The sequence below is a fragment of the Oncorhynchus clarkii genome, chromosome 22 (assembly GCF_045791955.1).
Source record: "Oncorhynchus clarkii lewisi isolate Uvic-CL-2024 chromosome 22, UVic_Ocla_1.0, whole genome shotgun sequence".
NCBI classification, from domain to species: domain Eukaryota; kingdom Metazoa; phylum Chordata; class Actinopteri; order Salmoniformes; family Salmonidae; genus Oncorhynchus; species Oncorhynchus clarkii.
In genome coordinates this window covers 9,078,218-9,098,716 of record NC_092168.1, presented here as the reverse complement: position 1 = coordinate 9,098,716, position 20,499 = coordinate 9,078,218, and the positions used below count along the sequence as shown (strand labels likewise).

The window sequence follows — 20,499 nt, the reverse complement described above, 5'->3', positions numbered from 1 at the left end:
CCAGAGGAGGACAGAAGCTAGCTGTCCTCCAGCTACACCATGGTGCTACCCTAAAAAGTGTTGTTGAGGCTACTGTAGACATTCATTGCAAAACAGTTTTTTAATCAGTTATTTGGTGATCTGAATATATACTGTTCAAAAATAAAAATGCAACATTACTAAGTTACAGTTCATATAAGGAAATCAGTCAAATTATGCCCTAGTAAATGGATTTCAGATGACTGGGCAGGGGCGCAGGCCTGGGAGGGCAGCCAATCAGAATGAGGTTTTCCCCACAAAAGGGTTACAGAAGGAAATACTCCACAGTTTCATCAGCAGTGGCTGGTCTCAGACAATCCCGCAGGAGGAGAAGCCGGATGTGGAGGTCCTGGGCTGGCCTGGTTGCACGTGGTCTGCGGTTGTGATGCCGGTTGGATGTACTGCCAAATTCTCTAAAACGACGTTGCTTATGGTAGAGAAATTAACATTAAATTATCTGCCAATAGCTCTGGTGGACATTTGTGTAGTCAGCGTGCCATTTGCACGCTCCCTCAAAACTTGAGACATCTGTAGCATTGGGTTGTGTGACAAAACTGCACATTTTAGAGTAACCTGTTATTGTCCCAAGCACAAGGTAAACCACTGTAATGATAATACTGTTTAATCAGCTTTTTGATATGCCACACCTGTCAGCCGGATGGATTATCTTTGTATAGATCTCAGTATATTTAATACAGTTTTATCAAAAAAATATAGCTTTTTCCTCTGATATACATTAAGCAGACCATTCAGACTCTAGTTTAGTTTATTCCAACAAAATCCTATTGCACATTATGTAAAGTTAAGCACACGACATCACACGACTCATTCGTGGATAATCACTGTAATTTAATCAATAGTATAGAACTGTGCAATGAATCGATTGTCAGTAATCACATTGTACAAATTTGGCTTGATTCTGAAATGTGGGCTCTTCAGATAAAGGCATTAGTCATGTGCACTAATCTATTACGGAGTTGATTTCCAACCACCAATAGCGGTCTTCAGACCATTACTGAGTGGCAGTCCAACGGCCAATAGCGGTCTTCAGGCTCCTGTTGGGCGTGACCAAAATTGTTGGTAAAGGTAGGTTGGTCATGGGACTGGGGCGTTCTTAGGGCTGATCCAACTCTCAACGGTCTCTTTCTCATAGGAATATCCATCTGTTGATTTTAGACACACATTTTATACATCAGACATTGACATCATTACTTTTATAGGCCATGTACAGTATAATAATTGGAGCAGGTTACAAGTGCTAAAATAAATAGTCTATATTAGCATTGATGAACAAGGACATGTATAGGCGGCAGATGTGTTCATGCCCTTTCCCTCACCTGCAGCGATGACAGGGTCTTTCAACACCTCTCTGGTGATGGGACAAAGGAACTCATATGGAGCACCTGGTCCCATCAACGCTGCTTTCAGAGCCTCCACCTTCCTCAAGACTTTACCACGGGGACCCACAGACTACAGCAACACAACATTATAACATATAAGACACTATTCAAATCTGTATCGCTAAATCATTACAGATCGTGTGCGATAGAAATAGTCATTTCCGATTGAGCCGACATGTGCAGCGTTTACAATGAATGCCGTCTTGCCTTCTAATTTCAATCACGTTCCGACGCTGAACTGCCGCGATACGGAGTGAATGGAGCCCCTATTTGTGGTAAAACCATCCCGAGTCATTTGGAGTTAGAGGCAGCTTCAGGGAAATGTACTCTTACCGTAACAGTACATTTTAGTAGAACAGAACACATCATGTGTGTGGACATTTATGAAGGGAAAAGCCATTCTGAGGCACTCTAATGTTAGTGCTTCCGTAGAAAAGGCCCTCGTAATTTGTGCTAGGAAGCCCAGTGTCACGGAGGTGACTGCATCTACTGTTCAATAAAACGGTGTCTCCTTACTGCTGGGTTTCCCAGATAAGATACAGATTCATACATCTGACTGGGGCTCCCCGTCCTCCGTCTTCACAGAAACCGTGGGAAGGAGACTGATGACTCGCAGCCTGTAGATGGTTTTAAAGCTCCGCTTTTCAAAAGCAGCAGGTGACTGAATAGATCTCCTGAGCACTTCTTGGAGCTGTCATAAGTGTTGGAACGTTCCACAGTTAGAGAGCCAGCTACCGGGAAGATGTGCGCTATCACTTGGCACACAACGAAGCAACCGCTGCTCACTCGCATTTTCACTCCTAAAGCCTACAGTCCCACAATGGAATAGGTTTGAATAGTGCGTCTCCGGGGCCAAAGATTTGAGGTGGGTACCAATATGTCAACAGCAGGTGCCAATAGGCCACCTTTATGAGAGTCCCAGCCACAGGGACTCCTGCCTCCTACAGATAGTGTCTATGGCTGCAGTGTGGATGATTCAGGGAAGGCCTATGTTTAGACAGTAGACAGTCTCATTGTCAGGCCATTCTGCAGGGACCAGGATGCAAACCAAGGAATGATCAGCTCCACAATCAGACCTCTTCCTGTGGAAGACCTGATCCTACATATGGAATGCTCTGTTTGTTAATCAAGGTTAAGTTGCCTAGTGCCTCAGCGCTCAAGGGAAACGGGTCCTTTACACAAACAACACATCAGAGCTGAGGTAAGGAACAGACAGGCAGCTGTGTTGGTGGAGGGAAAGAAAGAAAGAAAGAAACCACGCCACCTGCCACTGAGCTTATGGCACTAGGCTATGATGACTTCAGCGTTTTGATAGATTTAATTAACGAGCCCTCACCTGCAATCATGCAGAAGCCCCCCCCCCCAAGAAACCCAGTGCAGATAGAGCATTATAGATACGGCACTGCAATCACAAATTGTTTAAATCCCTGTGGGGACAGTAGCCAATCAAAATGTCTCCTTTCAATGTCTTGCTGAACCCATTAGTCATTCAATTTACTAATGTGGATAAGAGAATACACATCTATGTGCAATATGTATCTTCCTTTGTGCCTGCATTGCCGCAAATAAGATGACATTCACGATTGTTTGCGAAAAGAAACACTATTGGCTATTTACGATCCCTCACAGTTGCCAATCACTGTACCAAGACTACATAGGCAAAGAAACCATCAACTGTAATGCGGCAGACTGATGTTAGCTGTAGATGGTGGGCTGTTGTACCAGAGAAGCCTCCCCTAAGCCGCAACAGAGATCTGGTGAAAGATGTCTGTGAATAACTTTTTTTCATGAATATTTCATGAAGGAGAACGGGTGAGAATCTAATTTATTTCAGTGTGTATCCACAAACAGCATCTTCAGGCAATCACACGGTATGCACAGCGGAAAGGACAGTGGGTTTTTAGAAACGTATTGTCTCCTTAGTCCTGATTTAATTTGTAATGATGCAGACTGTTTCCCAGAACTATAGTCTGTATGGCAGTATCTCAATCTATTGCGATCATATCACAGTGAAGACCTATACTTTTCTTCCTAGCAAGCATGGTTGAGGTAATAGCATGAAAAAGCTCATTCTGTCCGAATCCAGAAATCACATTTTCGGAGGGATTATCTAGTCATTTAATGAAATTGTCACAAGCAAATTATATAAGCAAGTAATAGCCGATGGGACATGTCGGAGGTAGGAAAGTCACAGCTTGGTAGCCTTAAAGCAGATTTACAGATATATTTTGGGAGCATTGTGGGAAGATTAGAACTCAGATAAAAGCCTCTGTGGCATGCATTCCATTCCAATAGAAAAGCACTGTAAATGCATAATTCAGTAAATCCTATGGGTCCACTCCTGGGTCCCTTCATTATAAATGAGGAGTGGAGGCCTCAGGTCAGACATGCATGAGATCTGTGTGTTCTGAGTGTCATGCAGTGGTGGCTGATGGCACTTTGAATCGGAGGACGGGCTCATAGTAATGGCTGGAACGGAATGAATGGAATGTTGCGAAACACATCAAAGACATGGCGCCGTCGATGTTGTTGGCTGTGAAGGTGGTGACCAGCTCCTCCATGCTCTCCTCACTCAGCCGGGCTAAGACGTCCTCGGGCCAATCTCTCACCAGCAGCCTTGGGTGACCTGGTCCTTACAGCTTCCTTCCTGTTCCTGGTGAACACGCACAAACACAGGAAGGGAGGACGGGCCTTCCCACGTGCCTCCTCGAGTCCTTCCTGCTCCCTCCTGCCATTTCCTGCAATACTACTTATCAGATTCCTACAAACACTTCCCACACATTCCACAGAAAGAAGGCCCTCCCTCAATATGAAGACATTTTCACCAGGGGATAGACAAGGCCTGGCTTCACCAGATGATAAATTGCATAATGTATCATTTGAAATGGCTAATTGGAAAAGCATTGGCGTAAAGAGGACGCTGGATTGGATCATAATAGAACAGGAACAAACGTATCCTTTCCATCCTGTTGATATTGCGACACATAATATTTCTGGGGAAAGGCTTGTTGAAACTCCCAATCCAATGTTGTTACACTCAAAATAGATATGGAGAACAGTACAGTACAGTAGATAAGATGTGTGGATTTTTGCATCTAAAACAAAGATATTCATTGTGTCGTAATCCAGGTGTACAGATAGGGAAGTATAGGGAAATCTGTTTACTGGAATCAATGGCTAATAAAAGGAATTCACACTAGGTGATCTATACAGTGAAGGTCATACTCAGATTTGGTCTAAAAAGAGATGGGAGACAAGGGACATTTCTGGAAATATTTACAATTGAGAGAATGTCTGTTAACCAGCTGTCAATTAAATCCAGGAAAGAATCCAATAGTGGAACATTTGGAATAAACCCAAACATAAAGCAGCCATTTGTTAACTCAATATTTTGTCATTTGCACAGTAAAGACTGTATAAACCTTAGGATAATATGGCAAACTGATCTTAAATGTGAAATTGAGGATGATCCCTTGTTTGCTCCCAAGTGGCGCAGCGGTCTAAGGCACTGCACCCGCAGTGCTAGAAGCGTCACTACAGACCCTGGTTTGATCCCGGGCTGTATCACAACCGGCCGTGATCGGGAGTCCCATGGTGCGGCGCAAAATTGGCCCAGCGTTTTTCTGGTTAGGGTTTGCCCAGTGTGGGCCGTCATTATAAATAAGAATTTGTTAACTGACTTGCCCAGTTAAATACAACCTTTAAACATTTTTTATTAAGATTTTGGCTGACTCAGGGTGGAACATAAGAGAAGCCAGGGGGGTGCTCAGTCAATACAAGATACTACATAGGTTCTATTGGACTACAACAAGGCTTCATTACAACGGGGTTGATCGACGATAACATGTGCTAGAAATGTCAACAAGACACAGGGACACGCAATATGGGAATGTACATTAGTGCTACCTTTCTGGAAGGATATTCTGAAATATTTGGGAGAATGTCGGGAACAACAATCCCAATTTCACTAAGAATATGTCTTTTCGGTGACAGAACGAAATTACCTAATGTATCAAATGAAGAATTTGCACTGGGCTGTCGGTATCATTACAGCGACTAGATTGATCCTTAGATGTTGGAAAGGCCTTGCCACTACTATTCTGAAATAGTGGATAGAATCAATGCTGGAAGTGGCATTTTATGAACAACCGCTTGCTAGATTCACTGGTAGAAATTAACATTTTAAGAGAATCTTTGTCATGTTGTTTCTGGGAATGGGAGGTGATGCCCATGTTGTATGGTAATACTGCGTTTGTGAACCCATTTTGTATTGTAGCTTATATGCTGCTGAAGTAGTATTAGATTGTGTATGTGTGTTTTGCTGGATGGTATGTCTGGATGTCATGCTCAATTTTGTATGCTGTACAATGTGTTTGTTTGATGGAAAAAAAAGAAAAATAACGTAAATGCTTCCCAAAAAAGGAAGCCCTCCTGTGCTGATAACAAATTACCATTAATTCTTGCATGTAGCGATAAAAGACAGACTAGTACTTTCTAACCTGTTCACCCAAATATACATTGTCTTTTTATAAACAGCACGGTAATGACATTTGCATGCCCTGGGAATATTTATCAGTCTTCCTCAGAGCTTCCCTCCCCTTGACAATGTTGTGTTTTTCTGGCCTTCGCAGGCACACTGTTCATCAGAGGCAACCTTCACATGACATTGTGCGAGCGGCTATCATTTTTCATGTTTTGCTAAGATAAAATGCACACTGTTGTGTCGCAGTGCTTGCTAATGACACCACACAGCACCATGCTTCACGTTTCCCATTATTAGGCTCTGAATGATAACAGCGGGACTACTGGAGTTAATTCTCATTAACACAGCGTTGTTTGCTTTTCCTCACCTCTCTCTTTCCTTCCCCTTCACCCTCCATCGCGTTCTCTTTTCTATCTGTTATTTTAGTCATTCACTATCGCTTGCTTGTCCATCTGGTCAAAATAACACCACCACTGACTTCCCCATTGAATTCCACTCTCAGAAGCAAACATGTGGAGGAAGGCTTAATGAAGTTATGGTGAAACAGCAGCAACACTTTCAGTCAAAACATACCAGAATAGTAAGTGCCCTCCTATCAAGTCTGCTTGTACTATACAGTAACAACTCCTCTCTCCACAGCATCCCAAATGGCACCCTATAGTACACTATACAGGCAATAGGTTGCCATTTGAGAGACACACCCAGCGTCTCTGTGGCTGACTGGCTCTTAGGAAGGTTATGTAGACTTGCCGAACAGTTTATTAGGTACACCCGTCCAGTACCTGGTCGGACCCCCTTTTCCTCCAAAACTGCCTGAATTCTTCGGGGTGTGGATTCTACAAGTCGGAAACGTTCCACATGGATGTTGTTCCATGCTGACGCGATGGCATCACACAGTTGCTGAAGATTGGACGGCGGTACACCAACGTCACCAGCCTGTACCGTTGACACCAGGCAGGATGGGGCCATGGACTCATGCTGCTTACGCCAAATCCTGACTCTGCTATCAGCATGACGCAACAGGAACCGGGATTCGTCAGACCAGGCAATGTTTTCCACTCCTCAGTTGTCCAGTGTTGGTGATTGCGTGCCCACTGGAGCCACTTCTTGATTTTAGCTGATAGGAGTGGAACCCGTTGTGGTCGTCTGCTGCAATAGCCCATCCATGCCAATGATCGACGAGTTGTACTTTCCAAGATGCCGTTCTGCACACCACTGTTGTACTGCGCCGTTATTTGTCCGTTTGTGGCCTGCCTGTTACCTTGCATGATTCTTGCCACTCCTTGGACCTTTCCTATCAACTAGCTGTTTTCGCCGACAGGACTGCCGCTGACTGAATATTTTTTGTTTGTCGCGCCATTCTGGGTAAAGCCTAGACACTGTTGTGCATGAAAAGCCCAGGAGGGCAACCGTTTTTGAGATACTGGATCTGGTGTGTCTGGCATGACAATAATACCACCCTCAAAGTCCCTTAGAAGGGGCAAAATGAGTGACCTAACATTCAATCGAACAGTATCTGAATGCCTCGATGTCTGTCTGCATGCTATATATAGCAAGCCACTGTTCGTGGGTGTGATCCATTTTTGTGAACGGGTGGTCCGGTAAGTGTAAATATCGTTGGAGCCTACTGTAGCTGACTGGGGGGGTTAGGGAAGCTGTGCCAAGACTGGAGAGGGTTCTTTGTTTATCTGGAGGGGTTCCACTCTTGGACTAGCTCCCATGTACAGGCCTCTTCATCATCATCTCTCACTTTACAAGTCATCATAATTTATTTTTACTGCCTCCTCCACTCATTCAGGCCTCCGGACTTTTCATCTATTCATAAACTCAATATCTGGCTCCGGGGTGAATTTTCCCCTATGTACAGATCTAGGATCAGCTTCCCTTCTCCCAACATACCCCATTAGTGAGGGAAAATGCAAGACTTACCCAAGATCAGCATCTATGGGCAACTTCACCCCACTCCCAGTGTCTGGAGGCTGCTGCTCCTGACTGTCCCTACATTCCATAGCCTAAATTGCCTCAGGTGATATGTTCCCCCCCAATATTCAGGACTTGTCGATTTGTCCCCCCCAATAATTTATTTCAAATAAAAAATATACAGGTAATATAAGTAATATATAAGTAATGTCAAAAGTCATGTCAAAATGTGTAGAATTTCAGGAAATGAGCTTTAACGGTCAAATTTGGGCACGAAAAACAGTCCAGCTCCTCCTCAATTTTCAAACAGAAATGGAGTGAGCCTTTGGTGGTTCATCGATGTGTCATTGTGGTCATGCGTGCCTCAACCGACATAGCTAGTTTGTTAGCTAAGCTAGCCACTTGTAGCTAGTCAGTAACTCCTCCAGTATGTGTTGATGTCATTTCACAGGACTTGTTGTTCAGTAAGATCGGTAAGAATTGGCCCTTCTGTAGCCAAATATCTTAATCACAATTTTGTTTTTAGGCATTAAATGACCTGGTATGATAGTACATTGATCAGTTATACAGTTTAAAGGAATTATTTTTGCATTTTTGCCCAATGTCGACCTTTAAAATAACTGTCCAGTGTTTCCAGATTTCTATGAAATATTACCTATAATTACAATACGAGTGAAATAGTTTTTCTTCCCAAAATGTTTCATTAAGTAGGTTAAAAAACAGCTTTTTAGTTTTGGAATGGAGTGAATGTGTACCCCAACAACAGAATGGTGTGGGCGTATGCCAGACATTCTCTATAAGGAAATAGCGATCTTTTTTTTTAACAGTCTGCTTGCGTAACAAGTTTGAGATGTTTTTTTTTTTTTTTAAGTGTTTTTTTTTTAACCAATTGATGCTTTGGACACAAATATAAGAATAGGATGAGTCAACAACATTATTTGGGTATGAGTTAACAGAATATTACTGCAAAATGTTCTCTTATCCTTATGGCAAAATGTGAAGAATAGCATGAGATGAGCAATAAAACAGCAATGTTTTCTCTCTGCCCTATGGTAAGATGTGTGCAATTGGTTTTTCCAGCAGGACAATGCTGCATGCCACACAGCCAGGTCAATCAAGGTGTGGATGGATGACCACCAGATCAAGACCCTGTCATGGCCAGCCCAATCTCCAGACCTGAACCCCATTGAAAACCTCTGGAATGTGATCAAGAGGAAGATGGATGGTCACAAGACATCAAACAAAGCCGAGCTGCTTGAATCTTTGAGCCAGGAGTGATATAAAGTCACCAAACAACATGTGAAAGACTGGTGGAGAGCTGTGATTGAAAATCAGGGTTATTCCACCAAATTTTGATTTCTGATTTTTTTTTAAAGTTAAAAACATTAGTATTGGGTTGTTTAAAAATGAATATGAACTTATTTTCTTTGCATTATTCAAGGTCTGACATCACTGCATCTTTTTTTGTTATTTTGACCAGTTATCATTTTATGCAAATAAATAGTTTTATTTAGAATTTGGGAGAAATGTTGTCAGTAGTTTACAGAATAAAACAAAACTGTTCATCTTACCCAAACACATACATATTAACAGTGCAACCAGAGAAACTGATCATTTTGCAGTGGTCTCTTCATTGTTTCCAGAGCTGTTTAAAAAAAATAAAAAAAAAGGGGGAGAGGGAGGCTTCCACTTATCCATCCACTTACTCAAAATACCCCTCCGAATACCCATCAAGAGAGGCATAATAAGTCATGTCAAACTGTACAATTGCAGGAAATGCGTTTTAAAATGTTGAAAATTCCGGGGGAGGACCACCCCGAACCCCGTCTATTGTTCATCCCCTCCAATATCTATACCACAATGTTGCCCTTGCACCAATCACTGGATATAATGATAAGAACATTTTCCTGTGTGTTCTTACCTTGACATGAGGGGTTCCTGGATTCAGCTAGAGATCACCAGAAAACACAAAATCTCTTTCAAAGGAGACTGCGTTCAAAGAGCTTGGAATGTGCTCTGTCAACATGTCCACTCTATGAAAACCCTCTGTAAACACTAGTCTAGCCAGGCCCTGATGTCAAAAGACACAGCTGTATTCCGGTGCAGTGCTTTTTTAAGTTTAAGTGTACATGTGCACACGTACAGTGAAATGCCTTTCTTGCAACCTATAAACCCAAAAGTAATCTATATCAATGTAATACTAAAAATAACAAGGTAGAACAAAAAAACACAATAAATACAAATAAGAAGGACACGAGAAAGTAAGTAAGATGCTGTTGCCATACCAAGCAGTGATGCAGCCAGTCAAGATGCTCTCAATGGAGGAGCTGTAGAACTTTTGGAGGATTTGAGAGCTCATGCCAAACTTTTTCAACCTCCTGAGGGGGAAGAGGTCCTGTCGTGCCTTCTTCACGACTGAGTGCATGAAGAGTGTGTGTGTGTGGGGACTCATATTTCCCTCACTAACTTTAAACATCCGCTATCTGAGCTGCTAACTGATTGCTGCAGCTGCACATAGCCCATCTGTAAATAGCCCATCCAATCTACCTACCTCATCCCCATATTGCTTTTATTTACTTTTCTGCTCTTCAGTATTTCTACTTGATCATCATCATCATCTGCACATCTATCACTCCAGTGTTAATTTGCTCAATTGTAATTACTTCCCTACTATGGCCTATTTATTGCCTTACCTACTCACACCATTTGCACACACTGTATATAGACTTTCTTTTGTTCTATTGTGTACGCTTGTTTATTCCATGTGTAACTCTGTGTTGTTGTTTGTGTCGCACTGCTTTGCTTGATCTTGGCCAGGTCGCAGTTGTAAATGAGAACTTGTTTTCAACTGGCCTACCTGGTTAAATAAAGGTGAAATCAAAAAATTGAAAAAGTTTAGTGATTTGCACCCCACTGCAGTCTTGTCAATGTGGGCGTGCTCAGGAATGTAGTCCACGATCAGCTCCTTGGCACCATGCCAGGTCACTGACTTCGTCCATGTAGGCTGTCTCATCGTCGCTAGTGATCAGGCCTACCACCACAGTGTCGTCACAAAACTTGATGATGCGGTTGGAGTCGTGCTTGGCCATGCAGTCATGGGTGAACAAGGAGTACAGGAGAGGACTAAGCACATACCCCTGTAGGGCCCCTGTGTTGAGGATCAGAGGTGGAGGTGATGTTGCCTACCCTTACTACCTGGGGGCGGCCCGTCATGAAATCCAGGATCCAGTTGCAGAGGGAGGTGTTCAGTCCCAGGGTCCTAAGCTTGGTGGGGACTATGGTGTTGAACACTGAGCTTTTTATGTCTCTCTGTTGTGCCCTCTGCCAGTGACAGATGTTGACCATCTTGTCTGTGGATCCAGTGACCATCCATGGCAGGGTTGGCGAGAAGGCACAGGCTGTCACTAATCTAAGAGAAGGCGGGAAATAATTCAGTGTGTTTGATGCATACAGTCACAGCGAGTTATATAACAACAGGGGGTAACAGGCTATTATGATGGCTCAACGTGTGAAGACGAACTCCATTGCTCTACATAGGAAGAAATAAACAAACATTGACAAAGAACAATGTCTGGCATTTCTAACTGTTAAGAGACTGATTTGTACCAGAGCAACAGTGGCGTGTGGATGGATACGTCTGTTTCAAAAGCAAAACACAACTGACTAAGACCATCATCAACTTCTCCTTCTCCAACGTAACACAAGCAACAGATTATTGAGAACGTTAAATTCTGCTTTGTAAGGCTTCAGAGTAGAGACCCCCTAGTGGTCAAATAGGAGAAAAGCACTATTTAAAATAAACTACGTATATGATTACGGTATCCCAACAGTTTATTCCAACTGAACAGGGATTGAAGAAATATTTGGTCATACCTTACATTACATTACATTACATGTTACATTACATTACATGTTACTGCTGTGTATATATTCCTACAAGAACCCAAGGGTATCTCTGGTCCAGGGCGTTTGTGAAGGCTCGGCATTAGCAAGCCTGACAAACACCCTGGACCAGAGCTATGGTTAAGGCTTGGGTAATGAGAGGACGGATGGCTTCCCCCCTTGAGACGAGCAGCTCTCCGTCACATGAGAAGATACAGGAGAGCACAGGGACCGACTGGCCAGTCAGAGGGGTGCAGCTGTATCTCACAGCCTGAGAATCAGTAACTCACAAAGACCTCCTGTAGAGAAGACCTCGCCACCCACATCCCACTGTCTGTCTGACTGTCTGTCTGTCCCACTGACCACCCCTCTGACTATACCCTGCCCCCTGCCACAACCACACCTGGATTAACAAGTTAAAGAAGGCTGTCAGTACACACTCGGCAGGTAAGGGTGCTCTCGAGTGGCTAGATGTTCTTTACTATTCGGCCTTCAGATTTGCCACCAATGCTCCTTATAGGAGGCATCACTGCATTCTATACTCCTCTGTAAACTGGTCATCTCTGTACACCCGACACAAGACCAACTGGTTGATGCTTATTTATAAAATCCTCTTAGGCCTCACTCCCCCATGTCTGAGATACCTACTGCAGCCCTCATCCTCCACATACAACACCCGTTTTCTGCCAGTCACATTCTGTTAAAGGTCCCCAAAACTCACACATCCCCAGGTCGCTTCTCTTTTCAGGTCACTGCAACTAATGACTGGAACGAGCTGCAACCAAACACTGAAACTGGACAGTTTTATCTCCATCTCTTCATTCAAAGACTCAATCATGGACACTCTTACTGACAGTTGTGGCTGCTTCGCCTGATGTATTGTTTCTCTACCTTCTTGCCCTTTGTGCTGTTGTCTGTGCCCAATAATGTTTGTACCATGTTTTGTGCTGCTACGACGTTGTGCTGCTGCCATGTTGTGTTGCTACCATGTTGTTGTCATGTGTTGCTACCATGTTGTTGTCATGTGTTGCTACCATGTTGTGCTGTTGCCATATTGTGTTGTGTTGCTACCATGTTGTCATGTTGTGTTGCTACTATGCTATGTTGTCATGTTGCTGCCATGTTGTGTTGCTACTATGCTATGTTGTCATGTTGTGTTGCTGCCATGTTGTGTTGCTACTATGTTGCCATGTTGTGTTGCTACTGTGCTATGTTGTCATGTTGTGTTGCTGCCATGTTGTGTTGCTACTATGTTGCCATGTTGTGTTGCTACTGTGCTGTGTTGTCATGTTGTGTTGCTGCCATGTTGTGTTGCTACTATGTTGCCATGTTGTGTTGCTACTGTGCTGTGTTGTCATGTTGTGTTGCTACTGTGCTGTGTTGTCATGTTGTGTTGCTACTGTGCTGTGTTGTCATGTTGTGTTGCTACTGTGCTGTGTTGTCATGTTGTGTTGCTACTGTGCTGTGTTGTCATGTTGTGTTGCTACTGTGCTGTGTTGTCATGTTGTGTTGCTGCCATGTTGTGTTGCTACTGTGCTGTGTTGTCATGTTGTGTTGCTACTGTGCTGTGTTGTCATGTTGTGTTGCTCCTGTGCTGTGTTGTCATGTTGTGTTGCTGCCATGTTGTGTTGCTACTATGTTGCCATGTTGTGTTGCTACTGTGCTGTGTTGTCATGTTGTGTTGCTACTGTGCTGTGTTGCTACTGTGTTGCTGCCATGTTGTGTTGCTACTATGTTGCCATGTTGTGTTGCTACTATGTTGTCATGTTGTGTTGCTACTGTGCTGTGTTGTCATGTTGTGTTGCTACTGTGCTGTGTTGTCATGTTGTGTTGCTACTGTGCTGTGTTGTCATGTTGTGTTGCTACTGTGCTGTGTTGTCATGTTGTGTTGCTGCCATGTTGTGTTGCTACTATGTTGCCATGTTGTGTTGCTACTGTGCTGTGTTGTCATGTTGTGTTGCTACTGTGCTGTGTTGTCATGTTGTGTTGCTACTGTGCTGTGTTGTCATGTTGTGTTGCTACTGTGCTGTGTTGTCATGTTGTGTTGCTACTGTGCTGTGTTGTCATGTTGTGTTGCTACTGTGCTGTGTTGTCATGTTGTGTTGCTACTGTGCTGTGTTGTCATGTTGTGTTGCTACTGTGCTGTGTTGTCATGTTGTGTTGCTACTGTGCTGTGTTGTCATGTTGTGTTGCTACTGTGCTGTGTTGTCATGTTGTGTTGCTACTGTGCTGTGTTGTCATGTTGTGTTGCTACTGTGCTGTGTTGTCATGTTGTGTTGCTACTGTGCTGTGTTGTCATGTTGTGTTGCTACTGTGCTGTGTTGTCATGTTGTGTTGCTACTGTGCTGTGTTGTCATGTTGTGTTGCTACTGTGCTGTGTTGTCATGTTGTGTTGCTACTGTGCTGTGTTGTCATGTTGTGTTGCTACTGTGCTGTGTTGTCATGTTGTGTTGCTACTGTGCTGTGTTGTCATGTTGTGTTGCTACTGTGCTGTGTTGTCATGTTGTGTTGCTACTGTGCTGTGTTGTCATGTTGTGTTGCTACTGTGCTGTGTTGTCATGTTGTGTTGCTACTGTGCTGTGTTGTCATGTTGTGTTGCTACTGTGCTGTGTTGTCATGTTGTGTTGCTACTGTGCTGTGTTGTCATGTTGTGTTGCTACTGTGCTGTGTTGTCATGTTGTGTTGCTACTGTGCTGTGTTGTCATGTTGTGTTGCTACTGTGCTGTGTTGTCATGTTGTGTTGCTACTGTGCTGTGTTGTCATGTTGTGTTGCTACTGTGCTGTGTTGTCATGTTGTGTTGCTACTGTGCTGTGTTGTCATGTTGTGTTGCTACTGTGCTGTGTTGTCATGTTGTGTTGCTACTGTGCTGTGTTGTCATGTTGTGTTGCTACTGTGCTGTGTTGTCATGTTGTGTTGCTACTGTGCTGTGTTGTCATGTGCTGCTGCCTTCCTATTTTCTTGTCTTAGTTCTCTTTATGCAGTGGTGTCTCTCTTGCTGTGATGTGTGTTGTTTTTTGTTGTTGTTTAAATAACCAGTCCCCCGTCCCCGCAGGAGGCCCTTTGTCTTTTGGTAGGCTGTCATTGTAAATAAGAATTTGTTCTTAACGGATGTGCCTAGTTAAATAAATATTCAATAAATAAAACCACTGAACAAACACTCTGGACACTGATGCCGGAGTTCAATCCAAGGTGCTTTGGCCTGTCGCCTTCATAAAATGTATTTGTCAGTTGTCCAGTGCCCTGCTCTATAACATGTAATCCTGGCTGGACTGTCCCTTAAGGAGAAGGCTACACACTATACATACTGCATTTTAATTCAGTTAGGACAAATTATTTATTTGCAGGTTGACAACCAAGCACTGTGGTAAAACAATTGTCCTTTTTCAAATTCATCTGATCTACATTATATGTTTTCCTCCTGGCAAGATTCAAAATCAGTCATTTATTACTTTTTAATTGCTTTTAATTTGGCCTTTACAGGCTGAGTAAGTAGTGATGCCCATGTGGCTATTAAAATTCACAGCGAATAAAGAGAAGGTTATTATATTTCTAAAACATTAAAAAAAACGACAGGAAAATAAAGGAAAGGAAACTAATAATGAATAATAGCACATCAACACCAGGAAGCAGAATGCCAGTTCAATTGAAAGGTTACTGACACAAAAGAGAAGCGAAAAATGGACTATAAATATCCGCCATTCCAAAAGACAATTTCCTCTGAAAGTGGTACAATAACCATGTGAGGCACAGCGCCTTGGTATGCACTGCCCATTCTGCAGCCTATGTATGAGTGGCCAATGTTCTCTGGTTTCATTCCCTGTGCTGCTGTGTGCTTCCTTTAGTGGGCTGCTGCCCGAAGACAAAGGCACCACAACACATCCCTGTGGAACACCACTCAGTATGCACATCTCACCCAGGAACTGCTGTTACCACAGCAACAGAGACAGGATAGCCACTATATAAAGTAGCACAAGACCATCCACCACTTTCCAAAGGGTAATGCAAAGCCTACTATCTGGCCATTCAAACTCATTCTAATATTTGTTCAGTTCATGGTGCTGACCTGTTGCACCCTCTATAACCACTGTGGCCCTGCTGGTCATCTATGGACGTTTGAACATCTTGAAGAACGATCTGGCCTTAAATGGCCATGTACTATTATAAATATCCACCTGGCACAGCCAGAAAAGGACCCACCCATCACAACCTGGTTCCTCAAGGTTTCTTCCCAAGTTCCAGGCTTTCTAGGGAGTTTTTCCTAGCAACTGTGCTTCTACATCTGCATTGCTCTCTGGGGTTTGAGGCTGGGGTTCTGCATAAGCACTGTGTGACAAACTGCTGAGGTGAAAAGGGCTTTATAAATGCATTGGATTGATTGATGGCAGTGTTTGTGGTTTGTTAAAAGGGCATGATTGCTTCCATTTGCATGCTGTTCATTGGATTGTTGACTGTTGGCTACGGTTATGGAATGGGAAGATACATTAAAATACTGTATATCAGATGCTGATCACAGTCCAAAACAAAGACCAGATATTGAATTCTATAAGAACTAGTATGTGTGTGCAATACAGAAGAGTAAGTGTAAACAATGTTTGGATACATTCATTGATTTTCAAATTGGAACATATACATCTTAAACCCACTGGGAAGATACTTGCTGGTCTTCAATCTGATATGACTGAAAGCAATCTATTATTGATGAGGTTTTTTTCCCCAGCACTGACGCGGTTTGTTCTAAAACACTAATGCAATTACTTTACTCCGCGCAGCCGATGCTGCGCTCAATCTCGCTATCTATTCCTGTGTGTGCGTAGCAGAGGCCAGACCAGCCTACGTGCTACAGCATGCTGTGATACGATCCATATCTTCAGTTGACTGTCCTGTCCACAGGAGGCCAATCGAAACTGCACTGAACTGCCATCTGTGAAGGAGCGGCAGAACAAACCCGGGACATTGACTCTCCATCAGAATAATAATCATGTTTACTTTCCAAGAAAAAAAAACGTAATAGGACTCACATGGTTGGTGCTTATCTTTTTGAAGGGTTGGGAACTATGAGAATACATTTGAGGCAATATCTAGAATTGAACTCTGACAAATTATGTGGATTAGATGGATTGCATTGAAAATAGGAACGGATACTGTTTATGATTGATGAAAGGTAAAACAATGTTTCAACAGTTGTGAGACATGAATAACTGTGTGGTTAAGTACATTTGGTTATAATAATAAAACCTTCCAATGGTAATTTCTTTAAGTCCCCACTGACTGCCACAAAGCTCTAGGAGCACCACATCAAGCTTTTTCCTAAATAAAGTCATTTATAGTCTGAATTTGAACTCTCCATACTAGGGAATACAAATGGCGCCCTATTGGACCCAGGTAAAAAGTAATGCACTATATAGGGAATAGGGTGTCATTTGGGATTCACCCTATGTATGGCTTTTCTCCGTTTTACAACCTCAACTGGGCACTATCCCAATGTGTTGAAGAGAAGGGTGCCCTGAGGAGAGGATCACTTAACTGAGGTATGTTTTAAATCTTTACCCATGTCCAACTGGGGTGCAGTGGCAGCAGGTCACCCCAAGGTCACTGGCGTCCTTCTACGCATGGAGCTGCTTCATGTCCAGGTCTCACACTTTGATATCTCCAGATGTGTACACCCTGTTATAAACATCTGCCCACAAGGAGTGAAGCAGCACGCCATCCCTGTGGTCTCGGTCACGGCACTAGACCTGGGAAGATGAACAGTGGAATATGATGTAGAGTTTTGATAGCCTATGCGGAGTCGGTAAAAACGGAAACATGCGGTTTTCAGGGATACCGTATCTTCAATCTAGCTTCCGTTTATATAACCTCTGTTTATTTTACACCTGCTATGAAGATTACATACAGTTGAAGTCGGAGGCTTACACACACCTTAGTCAAAGACATTTAAACTCAGTATCACAATTGCTGACATTTAATCTTAGTAAAAATTCCCCATCTTAGGTCAGTTAGGATCACCACTTTATTTTAAGAATGTGAAATGTCAAAATAATAGTTGAGAGAATGATTTATTTCAGCTTTTATTTCTTTCATCACCTTCCCAGTGGGTCAGAAGTTTACATACACTCATTTAGTATTTGGTAGCATTGCCTTTAAATGTTTTAACTTGGGTCAAACGCTTCAGGTAGCCTTCCACAAGCTTCCCACAATAAGTTGGGTGAATTTTGGCCCATTCCTCCTGACAGAGCTGGTGTAACTGAGTCAGGTTTGTAGGCCTCTTTGCTCACACACGCAGTTCTGCTCACAAATGTTCTATAGGATTGAGGTCAGGGCTTTGTGATGGCCACTCCAATACCTTGACTTTGTTGTCCTTAAGCCATTTTGACACAACTTTAGAAGTATGCATGGGGTCATTGTCCATCTGGAAGACCCATTTGCGACCAAGCTTTAACTTCCTGACTGATGTCTTGAGATGTTGCTTCAATATATCCACATAATATTCCATCCTCATGATGCCATCTATTTTATGAAGTGCACCAGTCCCTCCTGCAGCGAAGCACCCCCACAACATTATGCTGCCAGCCTCATGCTTCACGGTTGGGCTGGTGTTCTTCGGCTTGCAAGCCTCCCCCTTTTCCTCCAAACATAACGATGGTTATTATGGCCAAACAGTTCTATTTTTGTTTCATCAGACCAGAGGACATTTCTCCAAAAAGTGCAATCTTTGTCCCCATGTGCAGTTGCAAACCATAGTCTGTTTTTTTATGGCAGTTTTGGCTTCTTCCTTGCTGAGCGGCCTTTCAGGTTATGTCAATATTGGACTCGTTTTACTGTGTATATAGATACTTTTGTACCTGTTTCCTCCAGCATCTTCACATGATCCTCTGCTGTTGTTCTGGGATTGATTTGCACTTTTTGCACCAAAGTACGTTCATCTCTAGGAGACAGAACACGTCTCCTTCCTGAGCGGTATGACAGCTGCATGGTCCCATGGTGTTTATACTTGCGTACTATTGTTTGTTCAGATGAACGTGGTACCTTCAGGCGTTTGGAAAATGCTCCCAAGGATGAACCAGACTTGAGGTCTCAATTATTTTTCTGAGGTCTTGGCTGATATCTTTTGATTTTCCCATGATGTTCAGCAGAGAGACACTGAGTTTGAAGGTAGGCCTTGAAATACATCCACAGGTACACCTCCAATTGACTCAAATGATGTCAATTAGCCTAGCAGAAGCATCTAAAGCCATGACATAATTTTCTGGAATATTCCAAGCTGTTTAAAGGCACAGTCAACTTAGTGTATGTAAACTTCTGACCCACTGGAATTGTTATACAGTGAATTATATGTGAAATAATCTGTAAACAATTGTTGGAAAAATGACTTGTCATGCACAAAGTAGATGTCCTAACCGACTTGCCAAAACTAGTTTGTTAACAAGAAATGTGTGGAGTGGTTGAAAAACTAGTTTTAATGACTCCAACCAAAGGTTATGTAAACTTCCGACTTCAACTCTATGCTGAGAAGGTTTAGAAGATCGAGGTTCAATGAGGACAAGAATGCTTAATTTGAATATTAGAGACCATTGGGATTAGTTGTAAACGTAATCGACGTTTATTATCATAGGATGTTGGTGTAAGAATATCCCTTAGACCTATACATATTTTATTGATTACTATTATGAAGATTAGAGAACCAACCTCCAAGGGCATCAGGGCAACGCAACATAGGGAGTAGTTTATGCCCCAAGTGAAAACCCCAAAGAGCCACGGTTTCATCCGATTTCCTGGACAGCAGGGGGAGGAATCGGGAGACCGCTGCGGCCAGGATGCTGTAATTTTGCCATTAGCTCACCTGTCGCCAACTCCAAAAAAGTTGCCGCGTCTGTGGAGCAGCTGGACAGGTAGGTTGCACACACTAACTGTAGCAGTGAACTCCATAGCTGTGCCCTGACAGAGGCATGAACGGACGCTCCGAGAAGTCATTCCTGTTACATATTCGTATGGCTTTATCTCCGGAGCAAGTCGCTAGTAGTGTAGGGGAGAACGCGCACCAATACACCTCATGTCGATGATCGTGGAGTGTTTACGGTAATGGCACCATTTTGTCACTGTTGATAAATATTCTGGCTGTAAATAAAATATAATAACCTCAGCCTACACAAGGTGGCGCAAAACATCCAGGCATTAACGGCCTCAAAGCTGTAGGAAGCCTATACATATTCACTGGATATGGAATGATTCACCAGCAATATGCCATAAATAGTGTGAGATACCTTATAAAATAAATATATTTTATGAAATTGTCAAGGTTATTTACCTTCATGGGCTTAAAGAGATATATATATATATATATACACAGATTGCACAAAACATTAGAAACACCTTCCCAAATGGAGTTGCACATCATTTTACCCTCAGAACAGCCTCAATTCTTCAGGGCATGGACTCTACAATGTGTTGAATGCGTTCCACAGGGATGCTGGAGCATATCGACTCCAATGCAGTTGTGTCAAGTTGGCTGGATGTCCTTTGGGTGGTGGACCATTCTTGATGTTGAGCGTAAAAAACCCAGCTGCCGTTGCCGTTTTTGACACGCTCAAACCGGTTCGCCTGGCATCTATTTACATACCAAAGGCACTTACATTTTTGTCTTGCCCATACACCCTCTGAACGGCACACACACAATCCATGTCTCAAGGCTTAAAAAAAAAAAAAAAGAAGTCTTTAACCGGTCTCCTCCCCTTCATCTAACACTGAAGTGGATTTAACAAGTGACATAAGGGATCATAGCTTTCACCTGGATTCAC

The 20,499-nt window shown here is 43.0% G+C and overlaps 1 pseudogene; it reads right to left on the bottom strand.

The window, feature by feature from the left end:
• Nucleotides 1-1,030: 1,030 nt before the first annotated feature.
• On the bottom strand, nucleotides 1,031-19,793 carry LOC139380055 (WD repeat, SAM and U-box domain-containing protein 1-like; annotated as a pseudogene).
• Nucleotides 19,794-20,499: the final 706 nt, after the last annotated feature.